The sequence below is a fragment of the Amblyomma maculatum genome, chromosome 1 (genome assembly GCF_055883805.1).
Source record: "Amblyomma maculatum isolate TAMU_Amacu chromosome 1, ASM5588380v1, whole genome shotgun sequence".
Lineage (NCBI taxonomy): Eukaryota > Metazoa > Arthropoda > Arachnida > Ixodida > Ixodidae > Amblyomma > Amblyomma maculatum.
In genome coordinates, this window is record NC_139344.1 from 345,108,574 (window position 1) to 345,133,536 (window position 24,963).

A 24,963-nucleotide genomic window follows, 5' to 3' on the forward strand; every position below is an offset into this window, starting at 1 on the left:
ATCTTTCTTACAGATTTTCATTAGGGAAATCAAGAGTTAAACATGTATGGCAAGAACATGTGGCTTAATACTTTACAGCAATAGGTAAAAAAACGTTTGCTGAAAAGGACGGCTACACTTTTTCCTCATGCCAAACTAAAAGAAAACTGTTTTATCAGGAAAGGAAAGTTAAGCATGTATAAAGTTAATAACTGTTTTTACCTCACTAAAGCCATGCATAAAAAAGGCACACTTTAAATCACACAATCTTGTATATATGTAGTGCATAAGAGCTTTATCTCGAAACTTAGGCTCTTGCATAATTTAACTGCAGAAATGATGCAAGAAGTATGGAGTGGTCTGTTACACGCTTGAATATCTTAAGTACGTGGAAATAAATCATACAACGATAATAAAACTTCGTGATGTGCTAGTATAGGTGGCTCATTTTCGAAGGTAAATGAGGGCATAAAGGACGAAGATGTTCTTTGTGGCCGTCTTTTTAGCGTTACCCTCAATTCCAATAAAGAGAAAAAGACCTGGGCAAAGAGCTATTGCGAACAGGTCCGTAGTTCGCGGTGACTCGACATCCAGGTTGAGGACCGCAACGGGCCGTAGCTCTGAGGCAGTTAACACAAATTCTGTTTATAAGACGTAGGGTAGGGACACTGAGGAAAGCTCGAGTTGGCCGTATCCACAGATATATCTTGTTATAACGCAAAAAAAATCTAGTTTCCTTTGAGACAGAGCTCTAGTAAGCTGAAAAAAAAAAAGTAAAATAAAAGCACCGCCATTATCGGATATTTAGACGTGCGACCATGATAACTTTTGCACCGACTTTTGCACGCCGATATCTGAGGCTAGGCCATACCTCTATTGGCTACCCAGCTTTGATGCCCCGAGTTCGAATCGAATGGCGAAGAAAAAAAATGACCCATCTTGAAGTACAATCTTCGCGACACTGAATCCGTCGTTAGCTGTCGAACCAGCATCAACATAGCTACCAGTAGTCATGGACACTGTGCTTTTATTACCATATATACAGCTCAAGATTAAAGCGAAAACTCCTTCAAGGGTATAGGCTTTGCTTTCAATAGGTTGGACGATTGCAATGACGTTATGGTTAGCCCCTGTGCACCTTCTAGCGAGACAACGCAACAGGCTAGTGAGTGCAAGGGGACCAACCGCAACCTCATTACAATCGGTGGACGTCATTGCGCGGAAAGAGTAAATTTTGCCTGTCTGCTATTGAATTTTCTCGTACCGCATGAACAAAACAAAAAATTATTTACTGTCACAAATAATAAACGTGCGCGGAAAATATTGCTTGTTTTCGGCCGTTTTTCTTTTTGTGTAGCCTTTAGCGCACCGCCAATTGTATAGTGCTAGTGTAAAACTGACTTTGTATTATGATGATCCGTCATTTTTCTCACCTCTGGCAGACAGGAAATCATTGCAGTTCCTTGGCTACCTCAGTACCGAGTACCTCAGCACCAAAAATAACCGGCATACTGATAATCCAAACAAGCAGAAAAAGACAGTTGTGATTTCCTGCATGCAAACTGTCTCCTATAATACCTAAAGAGGAGCAACGTTCTGACGTACGAGTAGCCTTCTCAGCTCTATGCAAGCTGTCAGTGTTTAGTTGGGTTACTATAATCCCGTGACAGAGCCAATTCCTCGCTGAAAGGAAAAGCATAAAAGCAGATTTGTTGACTGTACCGAGGGCCTGGTTTACGAGATTCCACTATCATGTGGAAAGATGTACGTGGGGCAAACCTGAATGAAAGATTAAGAGAGCACAAGAAGGATTTGGGTAATTCTAAAGACCGGAACCTGCACTTCACTGCCTAAAATTAACAAAGGAGCGTAAAATGTATATATTTTGCATTCAAAGAACGCAAAGCTCTGTTTGATAAGTGCAGGACATACAGGAAAAATAAATACCGCATCACAAGAGACATAATCGAAGCGAAAAGAATCTTCATGGTGACCGGTGCGTCAGCTCATGCTTCTCTCACGTTATCTGACAAAGAGCTGGCGTTCTTGATAAGGCGAAAAGTAAAAGATAATTAGCCCGGTTACGGTATGGTCATCGCACATTCATTCTGTCACGCATCAAGTCATGTACTATGCATACCTGTGAATTTCTGAAAATAAAATCAGTTGTCAGTCAGCACTCTGTGTGTGTGTCATCTATCTTCGTTCTCGTCCTTCGCGCTGTTTAAAATTTCAGTATGAACAACCAACTAGCCCGCACCTCGACGCTTGTCAGTAAAGCTTATTAGTTATTTCTGTCATATATAGTCATTTAACAGTACAACATGCCACGTGGTATTACCCCAACTAGACATTACACTGCTACAATGATTACCGCAGCAGCGCAGTGTTCCTAATTCTCGGCGCTGCTGTACGGGAAGACGAAGGAGAGAGAGAGGAGGAGCGTGTGAAAGTAAGGGCAAGCTTCCTATTCCTGCTTCTGGGGTGAGCTTCGTCTGTTAGGCTGCTGTGATCAGCACGAAGTAGCGTTAGGATTAGCCCATCATCGGCTGTTTAGCACGAAATAGCCCCTAGCTGCCCATGGTCTGTTGTTGTATACATCGGAGACCGATGAAGCTGCGACCAATTAGTTTTATCCATTTGTTTTATCCATACTACTTCACATCACTGCTATAATGTCAACTCAAAGCACTACCTGCAATGTGCAACTGCAATGCTTAACCTACTCCACCGAAGTCGCATCACGCCCTGGTTTTCCTGTTTAGTTCATTTTCACTTTAGAGGGGCTTTACCTCGAATTGAACATTTATGGAACTATTGCTTGCATGTCAAGGGTACTGAGCTCTCTTTTTTTATCTTGCTTAAAACCGTGTTTTGAGAACTCAGTTCGGCGTACTTCTATTATCTCTTATTGGTATTAGCCCTAAATCTGACTCTTACTTACCATAAATATTTCAGAAATGTTGGTAAACCTCACAACATTGATTAAATAAGTTTGGAAATTAAAAATCTGCCTCGGAGGTAGTGAGCCATTGAGAATTAAACAAAAGCTGAATATTAGTTTAAAAGCAATGTAGCGTTAAGCTTTGTTCCATTCATTTCAAGGAGAAAAGGATCACCGACGAAAGGTTTAGGTCAAGAAAAAACTAATAACAAGACGTTTCGGCTTCTATACGCAAGCCTATTTTCTTGACATAAACCATTGGTCAGTGATCCCTTGGTCGTTATAATTGAATCTACTACCCGACCAGACGTTCGTTCAAACTTAGTTGTTCGTTTCAACATCGCTATTTCCGTCTACTTTCTTGTCATTTCGACTGAAACGGCTAGGTTGGGGTTTTAGTTAATTTTTTTTTTTTGTCCAAGGCTGCTATGATAGTACGCACTTTTATCTAAATATTACATTGTTTACACCTTTCTCTCCTCATTTTTTTTTAACACCTCTGTTGATACAATCCAAAGAGGCACACCGGGCAGCATACTGCTGCTTAATGTCTCTTACATAAAGCCTTTCGTACTCCTAGGAAATTTTCCACAAGTTGCGGGGACAAGTTTGTGAATGTAATTTCTTTACATCTTGTTAAATGACACCATAAACACTAATATATCCTCTCATCCTTATCCGGAAGGCTGGCAGTTTTTTGCTATTTACAGTCAAAAACGAACCCCACTGTGTGTTTTTATGGGAGAAATCAGTTCAGATCAGTTCAGTCGTTCAGTCGTGTCCGACTCTTCGTGACCCTATGGACCATATCACACCACGCTTTCCGGTCTCTATTTTCTTAACATCACACAACTTCATCTGCAGCGCCTCGAGGATGCCATCTAACCATCGCGTTCGCTGCCTACCCCTTCTCCGGTTACCATCAACATTTCCCAACATCAAATCTTTCTCCAGCGACTCCTCTCTTCTCATCAAATGACCAAAGTAGCTGAGCTTTAACTTTAGAATTTGACCCTCCAATGAGCAGTAAGGGTTTATGGTCGACAATATCGACTGATTTGATCTTCTGGCCGTCCAAGGAACTCTCAAGAGTCATAATTACTCATTATAAACAGAACATACATAGAAGCTAAATTTTCCTACGCATCGGAAGCTGAGAACATTTTTATCAAATTTTTCATAAGAATTTCTACAGTATTCCGCAGTTACCTCAGAATTACCTCAATAAAAAGGAGCCTATTGGTTTTATATGGCAATTTTGACTACCATATCCTAGCACACAAAGCACTAAAACAAACATTGCTGCATTACCGAATGTTTTGACCGTTCCAATCAACATATGCAGTATGTTACAGTATTTGATGGTTAACTGCATCTCAATTAAAAGTGTCGTACAAGAAATCTGTACTTGGGGCACCACACGACGAAAAAGGGTTTTTTAAAACTACTGGTTAGCTAGGCACGTTTGAAAACTCGAAACAGATAATCTGGTTCTTTCGATGAAAATCAGGTGCGCTAATTTAAGGCCTTTTTTTTTTTTTTTTTTAACCTACACCAGCTACACCAGTGTACCAAAAAACTACAGGAGCTATTGGCATTTTGCTACCCTGCAGGTGCGGTTGGTGTTGGTTAAAATAATGGCCCGTTTAAAAAAGGTAATCACCACTCCCTTAGATTGCCTTCGCAGACGTTTCGAATTGAAAGAAGCAAATGGCGGCATTGGAAAAGTAAATACTTGCGACACAAAAGCTGCTCCACTGAAGCCAGTAAACCGGGGATTAGGTGGCTATTTTAGTCCGTCGCGCATTTCGCTTCATTCTCCTACTGTCCTGGCCAAAGCACTGCGAATTGAAGCTGCGGAAAAGTTGTAATAGACTCCCTATCCAAACAGGTAATGATGCAGGACTTGTGTGTTTGTGTGTTTTGTTGGGTTTTATGGCGCATAAGCAACTAAGGCTATCATGCGCCAAGAGCAAGGTTAATGTTAAATCTATAGTTTATTTCAAAACTTTCCTTCTTCTAGGAAACTGAGAACGGATGCTAGGTTTACAAGTGCTCTTTCTCCTAAAATCAAGGTGGGATGAAATGGGATGGTATGATTGTAAAATATAGTAAAATGTTTTCTCCGTAGTGCCTCAAGTTTTGAGCATGTAATTAGAATGTGGTTTACAGTGAGTATCTCGTCGCATTCTTCACAGGTCGGTTTGTTATGTTTCATCAGCAGAAAGTTATGTGTAAGATGTGTATGTCCAATACGAAGACGGCATACCATCACTTCCATAAAACGTTGTTGATGTGTGCTCGATTTCCATTCTCCTAGTACAGGCTTTATGAGACGCAACTTATTATTTTCTTGGTTGTTCCATCTGGACTGCCATTTATTCATCTGTTTATGTTTTATTAATTTCAAGCAATCACTATGTGGTATGTTTACTATCTGAATCAATTTGTTGTGGGCAAGTGCAGCACATTTGTCTGCTCTTTCATTGCCGTCAATGCCTACGTGACTAGGGACCCAACAGAACACTATGTTATGTCCTTGTGTCGTGATCATTTTTACATTATGTATTATGTCACCGATTAGAGGCATGGCAGCATTTCTGTGTTTTAAAGCCATCAGTACACTCAACGAATCGGTGTAGATGACACTTTTCCCAATGTCTTCATTCACTATTTTTTCTACAGCTGTCAGGATAGCATAAGATTCAGCTGTAAAGATTGATGCGCACTGAGGAAGCCTAATTATTTGTTCCCAGTTCTCTTCAACTACGGCACAGCCAACATAAGTAGAAGTTTTTGATCCATCTGTATAAAACTCTGTATAATTACTGTACTTTTCTTTTATTATGCGAAATTCTTGTATTATATGCTCTTTAGGAGTTTGGCTTTTGTTGAAGTGTGTTAGAGTGAGATGTTACGACCAAGCATCCGCAATTGCGCGCTCTATTGTTCGCCTGTGGGCATGGATAAGTTTTGTGAATATGTGGTGATGGTCCAATGGCTCTAAGTGAGCCTGTTTCCAGGAATCCTGTTTTGTAAGCATGTTTTGCTTTGTGGACAACCTGCAAATGCCAAATTGACCCTGTCAAGAGAACGTCTGGAAAAACACAAAGAAACGTCCCCCTGAGGGAAATAGCAGGAAGTGCTTTCTTTCTTTTGTTCACCCTTCCAGTCGAGAAGTGCTATCCTCCAGTGATGAATGCCTCCTATCCAAAGGAGACGACAGAGTGACATGTCCGCTGACGTGCAGGACAAGAAAGGAGCATGACTCATACGGCCATTAAGTGATTTCCCGGGAATGCAGGAAAGATTTGCAATTGTCGAAAAGGGACCATGTTGGGAGCCCTATGCGGCGCCACGTGCACTCGGGTTTCTGAGAAGTAAAACCCCTTGTCAGAACCAGCCTGTGGTTTCTTTGCTGAAGAATAGAAATGTACCTCCTCTCCTCGCCGTTCCCAAGCTTTTCCCGCCAACAAGTGATCACGCCCAACGAATGAATGCCGGACCAGTCAGTGCTTCAGACCATCAGTGCAGTGATGTGTTCGATTGGATGCCGATACCTGAGGGGCGTGCCCTGGATTTGGTTGGTCAGCATCTTCAGAGAGGGGCTGGACATAGGGGGTTTTAAGGACGCTGCAGAGCACGAAATGTCGCTCTGGGCCCTGGGTAAACGGCTCATCCAGTCGCTTCTCGCTATGAACTCTTAACGCTTGCCATTTTGCTGATGTACCCTTCTTTTTCGTGTAAATATTGTAAATAAGTTTTCTCAAAGTGCCATTAAACCTGCTTGTACATATTTCACCAACTTCGAAGATTCAATCCTACTTCAACCCCGAGTCTCTGCACGCTACCAAGTGAAGGCCGGGTCGACGTAGCCCCAGCGTCACGACAACTGGTGGCAGCGGTGGGATCTGAATCTGCAAGCACAACGACTGGTGCCCAGCGGTGGGATCTGAATCTACAAGCCACAACAACTGGTGATCAGCGGTAGGATCTGAATCTACAAGCACAACGACTGGTGTCCAGCGTTGGGATCTGAATCTACAAGCCACAACATCTGATGACTGGAGGTGGGATCTGGATCTACAAGCTACAACATCTGGTGATCGGAGGTGGCATCTCAAGTAACAAGCAGGCGCAACAATCGGCCAACAAGAGAGCAGCTCGGAACATCGATCGCATGTGTGGGTGAGTGCTTGGCTTTTCTTCTGATGTGGACCAGGTTCTAGAACAGGGTTAGATTTTAGAACTGGTAAAAAGAGTGTGGAAACGCCTTTAGGTTTGGTAGTTTGCACAGTTGTTTTGGAAGTAGCCGACACTCGGAGCGATCATGGACCTACAAAAGCTGCAGAAACCGGAACTGTTGCAATTGTGTGAGGAATTGGGAATTGATACAAGTGGTTTGGCACGAAAACCCTTGATTATAAAGGCAATCACTGATCTGGGAACCGATGATGAGGAGCTCAGTGAAGCATGGAACCTCATCGGTCAAAAAAAGGAGCAGCTCAGACAGCAGAAAGAGCGGGAAAAAGAGGAAAAGAGGCGTGAGCGTGAACTTGAGAGGGAAAAAGAGGAAAGGGAGCGCGAACGTGAGTGGGAAAAAGAGGAAAAGAAGCGTGAAAGAGAAGCAAAAAAGCTGGACCAAGAAATTGAGCTCCGGAAATTAGAACTAGAGTTGAGCAAGAGGTCGGGCAATTGTCCCCAGCTAGCGGTACCTCTTCTCAACAAGGAGGCAGATTTCAAGATGTCAAAGTACATGCAGCCATATGTGATATCAGGGGATATCGGTCTGTATCTGGCTAACTTTGAGCGAACCTGCGAAAAACTGTCCTTCCAGCGAGACACTTGGTCTCAGAGATTATTGACGGTTCTGCCCTGCGAGGCAGCGGAGGTTGTCGCGCGGCTAAGCAAAGAGGACGCGGACAACTACGAGAAGGTCAAAGCTTGCCTTCTGAGAAAGTATAGGCTTAGCGCCGAGGCGTTCAGACAACGTTTTCGGAACGCTACTAAGTCCAGGGACGAGAGTTACCCTGAATTCCTGTACAATTTAAGAGTAAATTTGGGCGAGTGGCTAAAGAGCACAGATTCCTACAGTGATAGGGACGCTGTAGTCGAGCGAATTCTTTTGGAGCAGTTTTATAGCTGCCTCCCAGAAAAAGAAAGAAATTGGTTACAGGACCGAAGCGACATTAAGTCGGCAACTGAAGCTGCCGAACTCATTGAGGAGTACGCTTCGCGCCGACAATTCAGCAACCCAGCAGTGGATAGGCTCCGCAATCCCAAGTTGAGTGTAAATAACCGTCAGAAAAGGCACTTTGCTAGATTTGCAAACGAAGAAAGGAAGGCTTCTTCAGGCAAACGCCCTAGAAAGGACGGCAGTGAGAAAAGTGGGGAAGTGACCAACGCGCAGAACACAAAGAAAAAGTTTGAGGCTAGGAAGCCGCTCACATGCTTTAGGTGTAATGAGCAGGGTCACATTGCCGTCAACTGCCGGAAAGAAAAGATTGTTTTCTCGTATGTCAGTGACTGCGATGAAAATATGCAGCTTTTGGAACCCTACCTGCATGACCTAGTAGTCAACGGGAAGCCTTGCAAGGTACTGCGCGATTCGGCCGCAACGATGGATGTTGTCCATCCGGCGTATGTGTCGCCTTCCGACTATACAGGACAGTGTGCATGGATCCGCCAGGTAGTGGAGGAACAGAGTGTGTGCTTGCCAATCGCGAACGTGGTCATCGAGGGCCCTTTCGGCGAATTAACAACCGAGGCTGCCGTTTCAGGAAAGCTTCCTAAGTGCTATCCGTATTTGTTCTCCAACAAATCGGACATGCTGCTGCGAAAGAGGGGCATCCTTTTCGGAGACAGAGTTGTGCAAGCCTTAACACGTTCAAAGGCGCGAGAACTAGCTACACTGCTCATACCAGAAAATTCCACAGCGGAGGAAACGGCAGTTAAAACAGTGGTCGAGGCGGAAGATAGCGGGTCAGAAAACTTTGAGAGCGAGGCATCTCAGATATGTCAACTTGAAAGTGAGCTTGATGAGACGCGGAATGAGGACGTTCTTGAGAGTAACCTCTTGCCGCCGGTGTCTAGTAATCTCACGAGACTTCTAAGTGTAACCCGAGAGGACTTAGCTATGGAGCAAGCCAATGATCCCAAGAATAAGCTCGAAGTACAGTGGGAAGGACCTGCTAAAGTCGTTGCAGAGCTTTCTGACACTAACTACGCAGTGAAAATCCCCGATAGGCGTAAAGCAGTGCGCATTTATCATTGCAATCTTATGAAGCCTTATGAGCAGAGGGAAACCATGGTAAATCTAACGTTAAACCTTCCCGAGGAGATGGGGGACAACTTGATTTGCCTCAGCGGAAAAGGAAGCAACGCTCAGGAGCTTCTCAAAAAGACGGAGCAGAGAGGAGAACTAAAGAAATCCCAGCTGTCCGATCTGGGCGAAATAATAACAGAGTTTGAGTCCTGCTTCGTGGACAGGCCAGGCAGGACTGATTTGACTGAGCACGATATTGAGCTGACTTCAGACGTGCCAGTGCGATCAAGGTGCTACCGATTTTCTCCAAGGCAAAGAGAAATTCTGGATAGGGAAGTAACTCGCATGCTGGAATTGGGAGTAATAAAACCCTCGGAAAGCGATTATGCTTCGCCTATGATCTTAGTAGAAGCTCCAGGTAAAGACCCTAGGCCTGTTGTAGACTACCGAAAGCTAAATTCTCTCACCAGGGATCAAGTGTATCCTATTCCGAATATTGAGGAGAGAGTAGAACAGGTCAGTAGAGCGGCATATGTGACTACGCTGGACCTTACTCGAGGATACTGGCAAGTACCGCTCACTGAACGCGCCAGCAGATACGCGGCTTTCGTCACTCCGACGGGCAGCTACCAGCCAACAATGATGAGTTTCGGGCTCAAAAATGCTCCATTTTGTTTTTCCCGACTCATGGATAGGGTTTTAAAGGGGTGTGAAACATTCGCAGTGCCTTATTTAGACGACATTGCGGTTTTTTCCGACTCATGGGCGGACCATATGGTACATCTAAGAGCTGTACTGAGCCTTTTGCGTCAAGCTGGACTAACCGTAAAGGCCGAGAAATGTTGCCTGGCAAGGGCGACCGTGGACTACTTGGGTCACAATGTAGGTCAAGGTTTCAGGAAACCCAGCGAGATTAAGATTTCTGCGGTAGCAGACTACCCGCGGCCGAGCACGAAGACGGAAATTCGAGCATTCCTAGGTCTGACTGGGTACTACAATCACTACATCCCTAACTATTCAGCTTTGGCTAGCCCTCTGACCGACGCTCTCCGCAAGACAGAACCGACAAATGTAGTCTGGGACGAACAAAAGGAAGCCTCCTTCGTAAACCTGAAGGCTGTGCTGATTAGCCGTCCGGTATTGCGAGCTCCAGACTATGACCGAGAATTCACGGTCCAGTGTGATGCCAGTGATCGAGGGTTAGGTGCTGTTCTCTGCCAGAGAGATGACGACGGTAATGAGCACCCCGTGCTCTACTTGAGCAGAAAACTGAGTTCTAGAGAGAGGGCTTATTGCGCGTCAGAGAAAGAATGCGCTTGCATTGTATGGGCCATTCAAAAATTGCAGTGCTATCTTGGAGGGGCCAAATTCACCGTAGAGACGGACCATTGTCCCCTGGCTTGGCTGCAAACTGCGACATCGAAGAACAGTCGCCTTCTTAGGTGGAGCTTGATTTTACAGCAGTACAATTTTGAAATAAGATACAAAAAGGGGAAGTTAAATGGGAATGCGGACGCGCTTAGCCGCTCTTTCTAAGCGGTCCGAGATGTTCCTCACCATGTATCCAAATTGATAATCAGGTTTTTTTTTTTTCGTGCGCTTGTATATGTGTGACTATGTAAAGCAGCACGTTTGGTTTTCTAGGAATACGTGGGTCCTGAACGTCTTGAGAGTGGGCTTTTCTCGAACAACAATGGCAGTTTTCTTTTGACCTGGTCTCTTCAGACGGGAGCCGAGTGCTTGCTTCGACATGTGGTTGAGTTTCAGACAGCTCGAGCAATTTGGCCTACAACAATCAAGACAACGCGACAAGCAACAGCGAGCTTCAAGCGTTCACGTGCAGGCCATTAAGTCGTCTCTTCATGCAGCAGCTGGGACTGCTGCCCTCCGAGACTCTTCTGGCGGGGGAGGAGGCTGTTACGACCAAGCATCCGCAATTGCGCGCTCTATTGTTCGCCTGTGGGCATGGATAAGTTTTGTGAATATGTGGTGATGGTCCAATGGCTCTAAGTGAGCCTGTTTCCAGGAATCCTGTTTTGTAAGCATGTTTTGCTTTGTGGACAACCTGCAAATGCCAAATTGACCCTGTCAAGAGAACGTCTGGAAAAACACAAAGAAACGTCCCCCTGAGGGAAATAGCAGGAAGTGCTTTCTTTCTTTTGTTCACCCTTCCAGTCGAGAAGTGCTATCCTCCAGTGATGAATGCCTCCTATCCAAAGGAGACGACAGAGTGACATGTCCGCTGACGTGCAGGACAAGAAAGGAGCATGACTCATACGGCCATTAAGTGATTTCCCGGGAATGCAGGAAAGATTTGCAATTGTCGAAAAGGGACCATGTTGGGAGCCCTATGCGGCGCCACGTGCACTCGGGTTTCTGAGAAGTAAAACCCCTTGTCAGAACCAGCCTGTGGTTTCTTTGCTGAAGAATAGAAATGTACCTCCTCTCCTCGCCGTTCCCAAGCTTTTCCCGCCAACAAGTGATCACGCCCAACGAATGAATGCCGGACCAGTCAGTGCTTCAGACCATCAGTGCAGTGATGTGTTCGATTGGATGCCGATACCTGAGGGGCGTGCCCTGGATTTGGTTGGTCAGCATCTTCAGAGAGGGGCTGGACATAGGGGGTTTTAAGGACGCTGCAGAGCACGAAATGTCGCTCTGGGCCCTGGGTAAACGGCTCATCCAGTCGCTTCTCGCTATGAACTCTTAACGCTTGCCATTTTGCTGATGTACCCTTCTTTTTCGTGTAAATATTGTAAATAAGTTTTCTCAAAGTGCCATTAAACCTGCTTGTACATATTTCACCAACTTCGAAGATTCAATCCTACTTCAACCCCGAGTCTCTGCACGCTACCAAGTGAAGGCCGGGTCGACGTAGCCCCAGCGTCACGACAGAGATCACAGACATTTGGAAGTTTGTACCATGGGGGTAGGGGGCTGTTTTTTGGTGCAGTGTCGGGCAAGGTGTCCAGAATTTCTAGCTCACTGCAAATGTCTTCGAAACGCATTATCAGTGGCCTCGTTGCTTGTGGTTTATTTGTGAAAATTACTCGTGAGCGGCATGTTGAGACTATTGGATAGCAGAGGTGTTTTTTCTGTGATCTTATTCTAAGGACATAAGCACATGTGAGTGAAGCCCTTCTATCTTTCAGCGGAGGCTCGTTCGTCTCTGCATACAGACTATCAACAGGGGATGTTCTGTAAGCGCCGCAAGAAAGGCGTAAACCTAGGTTATGTACCGGGTCCAATTGCCTTAGATATGATGGTCTAGCTGACCCGTAGACTATGGACCCGTAGTCCAAGCTAGACCGCACAACAGATCGATATATATGTAGAAGACACGCCCTATCAGACCCCCAGTGTTTCCGAGAGAGAACCTTCAGTATGTTTAGAGATTTTATGGCTTTCCTCTTTAGGATGTTTATGTGAGGCAGGAATGTTAGTTTTCTGTCGAACGTTACACCCAAAAATTTATGTTCGCTCTTTAATGCAGCTCAATCCCATTTAGGTGTAGCTTGGGATTGATCTGTATACCTCGTTTCAGCGAGAACATTACTGCCACTGTTTTCTGTGGGGAAAATTTGAACCCATTTTTAAAAGCCCATGAGCCTAGTTTATTTAGTGTTAATTGTACTTGTCTTTCACAAATTGATATGTTTGAGGATGTGCAGGCTATTTGAAGGTCGTCGACATACAGCGAGAACATAATGGATTTTGGGATTACCTTGCTAATAGAATTCATTTTTACAATAAACAAAGTTGTACTTAAAATGCACCCCTGAGGTACCCCATTTTCTTGAATGAAGTTCCTCGAAAAGGTGGTACCGAGACGTACTTGGAATGAACGACCTGATAGAAAGTACTTCAGAACATTAAGCGTCCGGCCTCGGATGCCCAAATCTGCTATATCGCGTAGGATCCCGAACCTCCAAGTCGTGTCGTATGCCTTTTCCATATCAAAGAAAACGGCCAGGCAATTTTGTTTATGTATGAACGCTTCCCTGACAGTATTTTCAAGACGCACTAAGTGGTCGGTCGTTGCGCACCCTTTTTTAAAACCACACTGATGAACATTAAGAAGTTTATGAGATTCTAAGATGAAAGTTAGTCTGATGTTTAAAACACTTTCAAAACATTTTGCTAAACAGCTGGTCAGAGCTATGGGTCTGTAACTGCCCGCTGAGGTCGGCGGCTTTCCTGGTTTCAGAAACGGAACAATAACGGCTTGTTTCCAAGCCTCTGGGAGTTTACCCAGAGTCCAAATTTTGTTAAAGAATTTCACAAGTGCCTCTACAGAGGATTCGGATAAATGAGCCAGCATTTCGTAATGAATTTCGTCAGGGCCAGGCGCAGTCTGCTTTCCAGCAGCAAGGACGTTCTTTACTTCTTGGAGTGCAATAAAACTATTATATGATTCATTTCTGCCACCACTTGTTGGGAGTTTTTGTTTCTCAGCTATGTTTTTGTATTTTAAGAATGTTTCTGTGTAGTGTGACGAACTTGAAACGTGTGTGAAATGTTCGCCTAGTATATTGGCCTGTTCTTCTATGCTAGTCTGAACACCAGGGGCTGTGAGGATGGGAATTGTAAACGGGGAAAAGTTTCCACTGAGTTTACGAACTTGTTCCCACATTTTCTTAGACGTCATTGAGCTATTTATTGACGTGACATACTTCTGCCAGGATTCTTTTTCAGAGTTGCGACGAATGTATCGAGCTTTAGCTTTGACCTTTTTAAAAGCTGTAAGATTTTCGTGTGTAGGGTACCTTCGGAAAACACCCCATGCTTTATTTTGCCGCTTTTTGGCCTCCTTACATTCCCAAGACCACCACGTCTTGTGTTTTTGTCGCACCACACCTAAGGACTGTGGAATGGTGAGGTGAGCGGCAGTGATAATGCAAGTCGTGAACAACTCATTTAGTTTGTCGACACTAAGGGCATCTGAGAAAACTGCTCCTAGATTCGCCTCTACTTTAAAAAGCTCCCAATCTGCTAAGTGAAGTTTCCACCGTTTCGGTTTGGTCGGCATGACTGATGGTGAGGATGATAAGCTGATTATTGCTGGCAGGTGGTCGCTACTATACGGGTTGTTCAGAACATCCCATTTAAAATCATTAAAAAGGGAAGGTGAACTAAAAGCCAAATCTAAAAAACTCATTTTTCCTGATCTTGGTGAACAGTACGTGGGCTTACAGGAGTTCAATAAACAAATGTCTGAACTAAGAATAAAATCCTCGATAAGCTGTCCACGTGTATCACTTTTTTCACTTCCCCACAAAGGAGAGTGTGCATTAAAATCTCCTACTACTAGGTATGGCTCTGGTAGTTGGCAAAAAAGGTTTTCTAGATCATGGAGTGTTATTTTAAGACTTGGTTCAAGATAGACAGAACACACAGTAAGAGTTTTAAAGGCAATTATTGTGGCTGCTACAGCTTCTAAGGGAGTGTTTAATTTCAGTTCTTGAGCTGGAACTCCACTTTGCAATATGATGGCCGCACCACCCGAAAGCCTGCTTGCTTGCTGTCGATCTCGGCGGAAGACTTGATATTTTTTCAGTATATTAGAGTGCGTGCAACCTAAATTTGTTACCTGTACGCACAGTGCAACTGGCGAGACTGTATCTAGAATGTCTTTTATGTCATTAATATTCTTTAGAAGTCCTCTACAGTTCCACTGTACCAGGAATGCCATCTTATTTTGTTGAAAGCTTGGAAATTAAGTTAGGTTTTTTCCAGGGCCCGTGATTCGGGCCTTGTCTGTTTTGGTTCGTTCCAAGGAGCTCCGCCGTCTCTGTGACGAAGACGGCAAAGAGCTGTCCTGGCCTATGTCCATTACCTCGTCTGAGGTGCTGGACGAACGTGCCAGAGGCACGTGTTCCTTCTTTTTAGACCTTGCCTCGTGGGCGGAGGTCTTGTGGCCCGCCGACCCTGAGGGACGCGTAGCCTGTTTTGGGGGTGGTGGAGGAGCGGGAGCTGCTTCCACCGGGGCAGGGGATGGCACTACCTCAGCCTCGTTTGAGGTCTGGGTAGGTGCCGAAGGCCGTTGTGGTGCCCCGCCCTGTCGCACCACATCGGCGAGATTTGGTTTCGCTGTGAACTGAAATGTGTTCTTGGTTTTGTTGTACTGGGTACGTGCCTCTTTGTATGTGATGTTCTTTGTTGTTTTTAGTGTTATGATCTGCTTTTCTTCTTTCCATTTTTGGCAGGATCGAGAGTATGCGGGGTGATCCCCCTCACAGTTTGCACAGCGTGGGTCTGCGGTGCAGTTATCAGAGTTGTGGTCGTTCGCAGCACATTTCGCACAAGTTCTGCGGCCACGGCAACTTTGCGAGCCATGGCCGTATTTCTGGCAGTTGAAGCATCTCCTCGGATTTGGGATGTATGGTCGGACGTTTATTTTGATGTATCCGACTTCAATTGACTCTGGGAGGGTGCAGCTATTGAAAGTCAGAACCAGATGTTTTGTAGGGATCTCCTTGTTATCCTTTCGGATTTTTATTCTGTGAACCGCGATGACGTTTTGGTCTGCTAGTCCTTCTGCCATTTCATCTTCAGTGAGAGCAATGAAGTCTATCTCAGATATTACTCCTTTTACAATGTTCAAGGATCGGTGGGGGGTGATGACGACGGGGATGTCCCCAAGCGACACAATGTTTTTCAGGTTGGAGGACTGCACTTCTAGCAAGAGGTCACCATTTGCAAGTTTTGATACTTTGTATCCAGGGCCGAGGTCTTTAGTGAGACACTTTGACACTATGAAAGGGGAGATTTTTCGAGCAGGTTTTTCTAGCTCCTCGCTATGTATGACATGGAACTTTGGGAAAGTCTCTTTTGTTTTCACAAAGAAATGGCTTGTAGCATCGGTCCGCCCTCTTTTGGTTGGAGGGCGATCATTTGTTTGGGAGAAAGAATCCATGAAAGGGTTTGTGTTTTCGGTAGTTGTGCCTGCCACCCACCATGGAGCCCAACGAGGGGACGGGACAGGAACTTGCAAGAAGTCTTGCCCACGCCAGCACTACACCGCTACTATAACCAAATATGGGCAACTCAGGGTAGCTACTCCACACAAGGTTAACCCTCGCCGCCAAGAAAAAAGGAAAAACAAGAAATGAGGAGGACACAGGACAGTGCTGAGAAAAGAGATAGGAAAGTGAAAGATGAAGTGGAGGACAGGAAAAGGCGACTGCCGATTTCCCCCGGGTGGGTCGGCCCGGGGGTACCGTCTATGGGAAGCGTGGGCCAAAGTGGTGTGTTGCCTCCGCCGAGGGGGCATAAAGGTGCAAACACTCGGCATCGGCTCAACCACCAGGATCCCCTTTTCCCCAGACACGGCGATGCCACGCACGGCTAAGCGTGGGTGCTGGGGCCCGTGGTGTCGCACAGTACACGCAAACACCTGCTTTTACAGGTGCCCCCTGCGGGGTGATGCAGGACTTGTGAACGTGTTCTAGATGAATAACTGTGACCTATTACAGAGACAATGATGCAAGTCAGTGTTAGGTGGCTCGTTGAACCCTCGACGTCTCTCAGGAGAAAATCAATTTCAACAAAAGGAAGTGTGGTTGCAAGGGAAGCCAATGTTTTATAGTGAATGAAGTGTCATATTTACACGCGAATTGCGCATCGATTCCTAGTGGCCGCTAACGATGCTTGATCTGTCTACGTGTACTATGTGGGCAATAATCAGCTTGTACTGGATATTGGATTTCCACCCGACTAGTGCACACATTAAACAAAGCGTCAGAAACATCCGTGTTCCTATTCTTGGCGTCGGGGAAAATGTTGTACAAAAATTTAATCGGTATACATGCTCATCTGTGCGCCCGTGTACCACGTGTGTACTGCGCTGTTTGATTTGCCGGGCAGTGACGAACGCCAAACAGCATCTCTCTCTCTCTCTCTCCGTATACAATAACTATTTTCATTAAGGGGCACACATTGCTCGCTAAAACATGACAAGAGAAAAATGGGATTTTTATACATATGTCAAAATCACCGCTTGTGTTATGCGTCAGAAACGACCGAGCCCTGTTTCATCAATTGTAAAGATGCAATCATACAACGGGCATTGAGAAAAACAAAAACTTAATTTAACTTAGGAATGTCCTTACTAATTTAAAGACACAGCCTCTGGAAAGCACGCGCGATGGACAGACATTGTGAATCTTGTTTCTGCAATAAGGACCAGTTCAAGGAAACGATTATACATATAAGAGAAGTGTAGGCCTATAGGAAGATTGAAAACCGGAGTGGCACTCCCTCTTAGTCTTGTCGCATGCGCTGTCTCTAATTCCTGGTGCTTGGTTGGTTAGATGTGTCGCATTATACATCGTGTTGGTATGACATTTTTTTTTTCTTAATCCTAAACAGTTACCAAAGGACTTCCAGTGTTACTAATATGAAATATTTCCTACCCCTCTCGCTGTTATTTATCCGCAGAAAATGATCTCGCCTACGTCTTTTTCATAAAACATATTATTAGAATTCATACTTACGTCTTTGGTTTCAACCACCACCATATATTTCATCTCGCCTAAACCACCACCAAAAAGTGAATATTCCTCATAGTAACACAGGAAACTATTCGTATTCGTTTCTTCGCCAAACTAGCAAAGGTTGGAACAACTTACCTGCGTCACTTAGAAGCATTATCAGCACTGATAACTTTAAAACTGCCGTCCAAGGTTTTATTTTGTAAACTAATGCAACAAATGATTTACTTTGTGTAGTGACATTGTTTGCTTACTTACATTGTATTTTGTACTATTTTGTACTATTTTGCTCGTGGTATACCATGTGAAACTCGGGACAATAATAATATAATATTTTCTTGTAAGCATTGATTTTTCTGTTCTCCTTTTTTGTAGTTTTTGTATCTTTTATATTTGTATTGTAGTTTTGTGTACTTTGTCTTGTTTTTTGCCCCTCCCCTCTATAATGCACTGTGTACCTTGAGGGTATAATAAATACATAAATACAGAACACTGTACCACTGTAATGAAATACCATGTTTAGGAGAAAAGATCCACGGAGGATGAGTGGTTAGGGTGTTCCCTTACTGAGCCGAGGAACTGACCGGGTTCTAGTTTTGAGGCAAGGAAACGACGGCTAGATGGCGATGTGCAGGAACCATGCAGTTCGTAGTAAAAAACAAAAACAAACTATACGGCAAATTATATCATAAAGTAACAATAGAGACACAGGAGTAGATTGAACTGTGCTCACAATTATTTGCAGACGCCAAAAACAATGACTATTATGTGCCCATTTATGGAACCTCCAGTGTGATTCAGGGATTGTTTTGTGTAGACTTTCTTGCGTGCACTCAATTCAGCACTTCACCACAAAAGTTGTTTCAATGGGAAAATGAACATGCGCATGCTTGAAATATACCAGTGCATAAAATGTCGCAACAAAAACAGAACATTTAGGTAAAAAACTACCGACTACGAGATAACAAGCGAATCTTGCTGCTTATATAAATTAAATTTATCCAGCCTCGTTTTGCGCTGCCTGCACCATAAATGCAGGAAAGCCATGGTCAGGCACAAGTGTTGCAGAAACAGCAGCCTATTGCTGCTTGCAATGGCAAGTTAGTGAGAAGAAAAGGCTGCCAAAACAAGCATACCCTATCAAGTTTCGTCCTATTTTGTGGATTTTATTTTATGCAAGATTTTGTAGACCGCACCGCTCCAGCGAGTGCTTTTACAGGAAGCTGCTAAGCCTCTGGCTTCTCAACTCGAAGGAAATCGATTTTATTTTTCATGAAGCAAGCTTTCGCAGCTCTTTTGGTGCACATTCATCTCGTCAACTTATATCCTCCAGTTGCAACTAAAATGATCGGTATCGATCTTTCAGTATTTGCCACAGCATCCCTTGCAGTTGTGTCGACCGTAACGTAGTGTAAGCTGAGGAAAATAAACATTTTCTCTTGGTGTTCACCAGTTTCGATTTGCGTGTCCAGTCCCTCACATCGGTTTCTGCCACGGAAGTTTATAACAGCAGTGTAATAGATTACAAAATGATATTAGTGAGGATGTCAGCGATTTTACATGACTTTCATTTCTTTCTCTTTTTTTCTTCGGGAGGTGGGGGGGGAGGGGGGAGGAATGTGGGTGGGTATCTTCGTCAAGGTTCAATTCCCAGGTGAGTACATCATGCGTGGTACGACATGAACTATACATACGAACCAAAATACGACACAACGTTAGTGCAAGGTATCGTTGATCGATGTCGGACATCGGCATGTAGTTTCGGTCATGGTTAAATTGAACGCGGCTACGCTGCATATTAAAAAGGCACACACACGCGCGATTGACTTTCCTATGGTGTCTCACTCATAAAATATGTGTGTATAAGATACAGTACAACATATAGCCCGTACGAAACAGTGGGGAAAGGCACATGACTTCTCATTTGGTATTGGCATTGTCCAGCCCTTCACTCACGTTAATTCAAGCCAATAACTGACAACCTTTACACATCAGAATTTTATAAAGACGTTTGTGTTGAATACACAAGCAACCCAGCACGAAAGCTCGCAGGCGACTAATTCGCTAACGTCTCTTTGACGACGTCACTAAGCCATCAATTGGTCGATCTTGAGCGCAGGAGAACTTTTCAAAAGGCACCTCGAAACAGGGCAAGAAAGCAGACATATATGCATTGGACATGCCTACAGGCTTATTTAAACTGGCGCAGGCACAAATATAACGAAGTTGCACATACCACATGGTAACTCCGGGCTCCACATACGGGTCAGCAGGCAGCCGTCCGTTGCACCCAGAGCGCCGGAAGCGAATATTTCATAACCACTTCCGCCGGCTGTCCTTTCCCTTTCCACCTTTTCCCTTCCCCCTTTGAGCTTCGCCACAAGGCCACGTGCCATCGGTATACAACACACAGCACCCCGCGGCACGCGGCAGAACACATAACAACGGCGTGGTCGCTCTTTGGTTCAGAAGGTCCAGATGCAGTCCGATGCTGGGCTCTCCAGGAGGCGTCGCCATCTTGTCGGGGAATGCAAGACGACGCCAGCGCCATCATGAACGCAGCACGCGCTAGGAGTGATGGTCACCGGAGGAGATGTTGTTTCACAAATCTCCTGACATCCTTAAACCTATCCTCACAAGCATGGAGCACCAATACTTCCAAGATGGACGCGGCCTTGCGCTGATGGAGACACACATCGGTTCGCAGGAAGATCGGGCGACCATGCCAGGAGACTCTTCCGGCTGGACTGCGGCGGTGGCGGAAGATTCTTCCTGACCACGTCCGTTTGGGGCCCGCGACGAAAGAACAGCGCAATGAAACGACCAAGAGACGCAGAAAAAGAAGACCAGGGCAGCAGCGCGTGGAGAGGGTGTTAAGAAGGGACAGCGGGTCCAGGCACGTCCAGCGCCCGGTGACGACAGGAGCCTCTGAGCGGGCGACAGCGACCCGAGGACCCGCGAGTCTGCCTCTGCGGCAAGCACCGCAGTAAGGAACGAACGCGCGAACCAACGCCGCGCCGCAAGCCGTTATGTATGCAAAGGCGGGATCCCGCGCTCTCTCTGCGCATTCACCGCTTGAGGAGCATTAGCAATTGTAATGAAGACACTACGGCAATGGGGAATGAGTAAGTTGTTACTAGACAGTCGGCGGCCGCGCGCTAGCGGCGCGTTTGGGCTGTTTTTGCTTTGGCCCCTTCCTCCCTCACCCTCCCCCCTTCTCGCACGGTCACCCCCCCTCCCCTCCCCCCTCTTCGGCACACACGTTCGCGGCCGTGTCTCTTCCCTGCGCCGCCGCCTCGACTTCCAGCACCGCCGCCTCTCGCCCCCCTTCCACCGACGTCCTCTCTTCGCCTCAATCCCTTATTATTCTTCGGCTGCTTCCAAATTCAGTAGGCGATGCGCAAACCTCGCCGCTTCGGGTTCCCTCCGCGCGCTCGCGCGCGGCCTTCCCTTCCTTTTCTTTCCCTGCCAGCAGCCTCCCTCTGTGTCGCCTCCACTCCCCCTCACACTCTCCTCTTCGGTATGTATAAAACGTCTCGCACATCTTAAGTCGCGAGGTTATACAGAGCGCGCCCAGATACGAGACACATACAGATATCCGCTCAGTCCCGGCCCGTATATATGCCATGCAGGCCGAAGCACCGAGGGCTTGTGTGTCTTTCTAGTTGCCTCGCTGTATACTAACATCGCCTCCTCCCACACGCACCGTCTACCCGAACCAACTCCACTCACCCCCTTAATGTCCGCCCTTCCCCCTCAGCACTCCTGTGTATGTGCTCTCCAACCTCACCTTGGTCATTCTCATGCAGCGCGGCCGCTTGACCGTCCCGTCGTCGTCGACGACTTCGTCGTCGTCCCCTGACCGTTTCTCCGATGCCCCTCCGCACTGCCCGCTAGTTTCCTCAGCGTCCCCTCTCCCCCTCCATCCACACATTCTGCCACAGTTGTCCTTCTGTGCCATTTCCAAAGCAGTATGGCTAACATGTGCGGCGTCCACCCCAGTATGGTCCGAAAGCGTGTGCCGTATACTATAATGCTCGGGAAGGCTCGGTTGCTCCATTGAGTCGTGCCGTGGCGATTCGTTAAACAGTTCCGCTCGGCGCTTTGGGGGAGGGAGGTGGCAGATGAAAAGCGCGGCCGGCGCCCGCAGCCGTCTAGCTGCCTACTTGTGAGGCAGTTCTCACGGACCGGGTGATGCACACCATCTGAAATGAGCCCAGGCCGTTTCAGATGGATATGGCCGCTGTCCCCACCTCTCCCTTCTTATTCGTATGCTCACCTCCTCGCTACACTTATCCTCTGCCTTGTGTGTGTGAAATATTTCTGCAAGCGTCCCGATACCATTTTTATTATTACACAGCAAATGATACCCTGTGTCGCCTCTAAAAAGCACGAAACGACCCCCGAACCGTGATGTCACACCGGCGCCAAAAGCTTCAAGTCGAGATGCATGATAATGGTACCGATATATTGCGTATATAGAGATGATGCTCTTAAACGTGAAGACTTCGCAAAAACACTTTTGACTCGACCAAGGGAGACAGGTGTAAAAATAAAGAAGAAAACTGGCACAGAAGTTCCAAAAGGTGATGTTTGTTTTTGACCGCAGAGTATAGAATATACACGCAGAGATATATCTTTCTATGCTAGGTTCTGAGGCCATTTGTCGAAAGCCGTCCAGCATAACAAGTACAAATTATTAATCACTACTTGTGTTGCAGTAGCCGCTAAACAAAAATAAGTGAAAGCTATACCGCTGGACCTGACTGCTATTATTATAAAGAGTGATTTCTCATCACTGCAATAAAATAAAATAGTGTGGATAAACGAGTGAATAAAACAAAATAGCAGATCGGGGGGGGGGGGGGGGGGGGAAGGAGTAATGGTTTGTTGTAAGCAGCAATACTAAATAGACAAACACGTTTTATATGACAGCCGTTATACCCACAATCTGAAACCCACAAAACCCTGGGATCGCTATCACAATGACCAAAATTTGAGGACAGTCATCACTGCAGCTGCAAAGTATACTGATAGGCTGCTGCATCCGCATTGCGATATACGTTATCAGATGTGCAATAAAATCTGTACCATGTAGCAGAGACACCAGTGACACTTCCTTAACAAAGATTTTTAGCTGCGCATGGTTCTAGTATACCATCATCATCATCACCATCATCATGCAGACAATGGTCTCAAATAGGAACCTATTCTCCACAGTTTTGTGGAATGGCATCCCCTTGGCGACTCCAACAGGAAGCGTTCCGTGAACGTTCTGCTTAGCGCGTGACCTCGAACTCCTCGATTTTTCTATGTATCTCTTCGTATATGTTTGCTCACATTGCCACCCATCTTTCTTCCAGCACGCGCACCGGGCGCAAGCACGCACGCACAAGCCTAATCGGAGTACAAAAGCCCCCAATCCCCCCACGGTCCCTGGACGACCTTCTGTAAGGCGATGCCATGCGGGCAGGCAGACGGACCAGACAACAGCAGTGTTTGAGCAGCGGCGTGGCTATTGTGGAGCGGTCGTCTCTCGGAGCAAACACGAAAACGCGGTACAAAAAGACGCCTAGAGACCGCGGCCGGGTAGCGCGGCCACAAATAATAAAGGGAAGAAAAGGCCGATCTCACGGCACTGCGTCGTGTATGTATGCCTAGCGGTTCTTCTGTATACTGTCTGGTCTGCGGCCGTCGAGGTCTCCTCTAGGGCAGTTTTGACTTCGTTTTTTTCGTCTTGCTAGCTTTCCTTTTAATCTGTCGATATATAGGCCCGCAGTCGGGACAGAAGAATACCGAGCCTCGGAAGGAGAGAACAGCGATGACTTTTGCGTTGTCCCATGGCGCACCCCTCTTCGGTGGCTTCTCGAAGACGCTGCTCGCCTTTTTCAAAAGAAACCACCTCATACCACTCTGTGGCGCAGTGGGGTGTTGCGGACCATGCAGATACGCAGCCAGGGCCACCGCGCTGCAATGCGCATCTTCCTATTGTGTCGGCAAAGCCCTATACGTAGGTCCATGTGAACAGCGAGCATAAAAAAATATTGGGAAAGAAACTGCGGCTGCGACTTAGCAGAGAAGGACTGACAAGTGGTACATCGCTTACCCGGGCCCAAAAAGAAGTCAGAAAGCCGATCCAGACGCGGGGTAAAGTCGAGGAGTTTCTATTTCACTTTCCTTTTATTCTCTGTCTCTCTTCCTCTCCCTGCTTCCTTGGCGCAGCGGTGAGAAATCCAAGAAGGACGAGCAAAGACGATGCTCAAGCGACCGAGGTGTTGCTGCGAGCTGCCTTTTCTTCCTGGTATTGTCGTTTGCCTTCGCGTACTGGTTCCTTTTCAAAAGCGCCGCTAAACTATCAGGCGGAAAAACTGCTCTTCTGTCGGCGGTCTGTGCGACCCCGCTTCGTCATGCCCGCTGCTTTGGAGACGGTAGCTGCTACTAGCACGGAACGTATTCCTCGCTGAGGAACGACTTCGAGCTTTTGGCACGCGTTTCCGACTTTGTACTGGTTCGTTGAAAAGGCGTACCAAGATATGAAAGTATTTAAAGTAAACCGCGGGCCATTACTCGAACAGTTGCTTTGTAGATATATAGGGTTTATCAACCAACAACCGTGACGCTGTTTCAAACTTCGACCTACGAAAATAGGATGGAGAATAAGTGGATTCCCTATAGGAGAAAAACAAAGCAACCGCAAGGTGTCGAACGTTGTTATTATGTTAGCAAATGTATCTTCGTGTTACATGGACAGTTGTAGAAGCTCGATGATATCGAACCCAATAGCCATGGTGTTATTGCACGTACGTTTTTATATTGTCTCTCTATCATCATATCAATATCATCTACTCCAAAGCAAGTATATTTCTTACAAGGTAGTCATAGGCAAAAAAGTAACACAAGATCAAGCCCCACAGTAAATTGCTTACAAGGGGTAAGCAACGTGAAAGAATAAGATAGTGCGTCAATGTATAGAATCGAATATTCAATCCGTGCACGAAATAATAAAACGTTTAGGAAGCAACAGCAGCGACTAGACTGCAAAATTTGCTTCATGAAAATATAGGAAGAAGGTTTAACAAAACTTGAAGATGGGCTAGATGGTGCATTGCAAGTTGATGAATTGTAAAAGCGTGCAGGAAGACACACACATCGTCTTCACTCGAGTGTGTGTCTTCCTGTGCGCTTTCACCTTTCGTCAAGACCGGAAGAAGGGCAGAGCAAGTTTGCGATGCTCACAGAAGCAAGCAACAGATAACGGACATGCTGTGAAACACACTCGGCCG